The sequence below is a fragment of the Rhagoletis pomonella genome, unplaced genomic scaffold (assembly GCF_013731165.1).
Source record: "Rhagoletis pomonella isolate Grant_MI unplaced genomic scaffold, Rhpom_1.0 Rhpom_scaffold_05645, whole genome shotgun sequence".
NCBI lineage: Eukaryota > Metazoa > Arthropoda > Insecta > Diptera > Tephritidae > Rhagoletis > Rhagoletis pomonella.
Window position 1 is genome coordinate 1 of NW_023464183.1, and position 4,546 is coordinate 4,546.

Here is a 4,546-nt window from a genome sequence, read left to right on the forward strand (position 1 = left end):
CTGAAATACATTTGACGCTTTCTGAAGTACTCTTGGAAAAGGTGTAGTTTCATTATATGAAAAATTTGTACTTTGACTCTTTGACTATTTTATCCTTTCGAGTTTCTAACTCATAAAAATTTAATCTGTATAGTTGTAGTAACATTGAACCACAAGATGCATTTTGATGTTTTCTGGCAGCATTTTAATTCGATTTTCGCGAAGAAAAGCCTTGAATGTACTAAATGAGCGCTCGACGTAAGTTGATACAAATGGAGCCCAATTTAAATATGGAACGTTTGAAATGTTCATATTATCAGGAATAAGGGCGTTTTCCTCGCCCTTTACAATTTTATACACATCCCTTATTGTCTTCAAGCCTACGTTAGCTGAGAAAACGGCTTTGAATTTTTCCAACACCAATTTGGCAAGAGGTCCCTGCGCTTCTATAAGCCGCATGGGCATGTGTATATTTTTTAATCTTAAAAAAAAAATTTGAAATGCTATAATCACTTTTTTAAAGGTAGAAAAGGCAAAAAAAGGCAAATATCTTAAAAAAGGCAAAAAAAAGGCAAATATCTTAAAAATGGGAAAAAAAAGGCAACATCAAATGTGTATACATGGAATCAGGGAAAGCTAAATCGTGGACATTCTTAATCGAATATACTCTATCTCTTTAGCAGAAACAAAGGCAATTTCCATAAAATCCGTTCCCTGATTATTACTAATTACGATTTAGAAAAATAGTACCGCATTCTAGAGCATTGTATACTCTAGAGAGCAATTACAACAACATATATTATAACCCACCTACAAAGACATGCCGCTGCGGCAAACACCAACACGCACACGCAAGCACCATATTCGATGACTTGAGTGCCTGCATATTTGATTTCTACTTGTTTTGTATTTCCACTTGTATGCGCATACATATGTATGAATGTATGTATGTGCACTTAAGTGCCACACAATGGCATTTCAAATATTTCTTTGAATATCACAGCATCGCCATATAACGGGTGATTTTTTTGAGGTTAGGATTTTCATGCATTAGTATTTGACAGATCACGTGGGATTTCAGACATGGTGTCAAAGAGAAAGATGCTCAGTATGCTTTGAAATTTCATCATGAATAGACTTACTAACGAGCAACGCTTGCAAATCATTGAATTTTATTACCAAAATCAGTGTTCGGTTCGAAATGTGTTTCGCGCTTTACGTCCGATTTATGGTCTACATAATCGACCAAGTGAGCAAACAATTAATGCGATTGTGACCAAGTTTCGCACTCAGTTTACTTTATTGGACATTAAACCAACCACACGAATGCGTACAGTGCGTACAGAAGAGAATATTGCGTCTGTTTCTGAGAGTGTTGCTGAAGACCGTGAAATGTCGATTCGTCGCCGTTCGCAGCAATTGGGTTTGTGTTATTCGACCACATGGAAGATTTTACGCAAAGATCTTGGTGTAAAACCGTATAAAATACAGCTCGTGCAAGAACTGAAGCCGAACGATCTGCCACAACGTCGAATTTTCAGTGAATGGGCCCTAGAAAAGTTGGCAGAAAATCCGCTTTTTTATCGACAAATTTTGTTCAGCGATGAGGCTCATTTCTGGTTGAATGGCTTCGTAAATAAGCAAAATTGCCGCATTTGGAGTGAAGAGCAACCAGAAGCCGTTCAAGAACTGCCCATGCATCCCGAAAAATGCACTGTTTGGTGTGGTTTGTACGCTGGTGGAATCATTGGACCGTATTTTTTCAAAGATGCTGTTGGACGCAACGTTACGGTGAATGGCGATCGCTATCGTTCGATGCTAACAAACTTTTTGTTGCCAAAAATGGAAGAACTGAACTTGGTTGACATGTGGTTTCAACAAGATGGCGCTACATGCCACACAGCTCGCGATTCTATGGCCATTTTGAGGGAAAACTTCGGAGAACAATTCATCCCAAGAAATGGACCGGTAAGTTGGCCACCAAGATCATGCGATTTGACGCCTTTAGACTATTTTTTGTGGGGCTACGTCAAGTCTAAAGTCTACAGAAATAAGCCAGCAACTATTCCAGCTTTGGAAGACAACATTTCCGAAGAAATTCGGGCTATTCCGGCCGAAATGCTCGAAAAAGTTGCCCAAAATTGGACTTTCCGAATGGACCACCTAAGACGCAGCCGCGGTCAACATTTAAATGAAATTATCTTCAAAAAGTAAATGTCATGGACCAATCTAACGTTTCAAATAAAGAACCGATGAGATTTTGCAAATTTTATGCGTTTTTTTTAAAAAAAAAGTTATCAAGCTCTTAAAAAATCACCCGTTAGAAGGTGGTTTACATTTGGCTACGTGTGATAGCTGGCAGATAGTATATTTACATGTCAAATAACTGATAATAAGCAAATAAATTCGCATCTGCACACCACACACAATTGTGTACTCGTGCATATAAACAACGGAATTTTGTATGCAAACACAAACACGCATTGGCATATCACTGTGATTTAGCTTATTTGATTATTGGTCTAACTAATGGGCGATGACAAGGCGACTCATTCACTCAACTCGACCTCTTTTTTCTCGCAATCCACCTTTCATATTCGGCAGCTGCATATAAAGTTTGCCTGGCTGCTTTCTTTTTATTCAATCCATTTTTTGCCTTAGTTATCCCGGCGATACAGCTGAGTTCTGAAAAATTGTCTTCATTGACTTTTATGTACATCGAATCAACTTTGCGTCCACAGACTAAATTTTCTTTTTCTTTATGCTATGTTTAAATAAGTATGTAGGCGGTTGATGCGCAGCTTGTTTGCAGATATCATTTTTAAGTATGTATGCGTTTATGTATGTACATATCAGCTGCCTGAGTAGCATTTACTCATATATGGCAAGTAAATTTCATTTTCAATATTTACGCCAGTCTGAACGTTCCCTGGTGTATTTATGTAATAAGCATTCGTGGTGGTGACCTGCAATCATATAGATAGTATGACGCCACAGACATCGAAGTACCCAAGGGGAAATCGGAAACTAGTTGATAAATGTTTAAAAGTGAATAAGTAACAGTGTTAAAGAAATAAGAAACCCAACAATGAGGAAACCCTTTTTTAATTCCCGGATTAAAAACAATGGGTAACTTTTTACTGCCATAACATCATAAAACTATCAAAAACTGTTCACCTGCAGTGAAATTCTGACAATCACTGCCCTAAATTTTCGTCGCAAAAATTCTCTAAACGGAAAGCAGTGGTGCCTAAAAAAATACAACATGGGAAAGCAACAGATGCAAAGTATAATCACCCAAAGCTGTTGTTAGGCATGCCTGGCATTCTTTTGGAGATTTTGGACGATCAAAATTAGCTATAGCGAACGTTGGAATCCGGCTTCCAATTTTACCCACAGGGCTAGCGTAGATACCCTGCAGAAAAAAATTTTCAATTGATAAAAAATAATATATAAAATATATAACTTGCAGTTAGCTACAAAAAGCTAACATGAAACAAGTGGACAAGTAATGCAGGAGTAAAGCTCGACATTGTTTTCTTTGAACGCGTTTCTATTTAAATATCCTGCACTTCGCAAATCATTTTTCGAATTGAGGACAAATAAAAGGAAGATCGAAATTTCATATTATCATTTTGAAGTTATGTCTCACGGAGTTCGAAATTGGGACCACCTACAGCAGAAGATGTAAACAAATATGAAATGTGATAAAATAAAGTAAATAAATACAAAAAAAAAAAACAAAAAAAAATATATTTTGTTTTTCCTATTGATATTTTATGCCCAAAAGTAGTTAGTTACACGTTAGTTACATGAAATTCAGAGGTAACCACCCTTGACTATTTCGCGGCCATCGCCATAGAAATATAGTTAGCTTTCGTGAAAGAAAAAATACAGATAATAAGTGACTTATAGCTCCTTCTTAATCAACTTAAAGTTAGCTTATAGTTAGATACATTTCCTGCAGGGTATTCCGCCTAAGCGTATTGCGTCGCATAAAGCCGCCAGTGGACGCCTGCGTGCGTAGATAAAATTGCAAACACATTATTCATTGTGCATCATTTAGCTGCTGTGCGCTACCCCGGCCAGTGTTTCCCTTAATGCCATGGCCCGCTTTAAGTTGAGTAGCGTACTTACATATATTACACGTCATGTATGTGAGTGTGATTGTTTCCGTGGAGCTTTCGTGTATACAGTTGGCTCGCCACATCGCTCAACCGGCTCATCCTTGTTGAGGGACTTTGTATGTAGTTAATTTCCTTTTTATTGACAGCTGGGAATTTACTCAACTCCAGCTCAACGCACTCAATTCTGCAAGCGTTCAGCCGCCTTAGTTTAAGCTTTTTTTCTTTTTATTTTTTTCACTAATTTCTGTTTACATGACCTGTGGCTTGTAGCTTATTTTTGTGGTGGTTAATTGTTGTGGCCACAACGCAAACTTTGCATCATTAAACTTGTTTTCTATTTTGCTGTTTAAATTGTTTTACCAAGTTTTCTCGTTACCATTTTACTTTGCTATACTTTATTCTTAGGTAGTGTATGGTGTGTAACCATTTTTTATTGCATT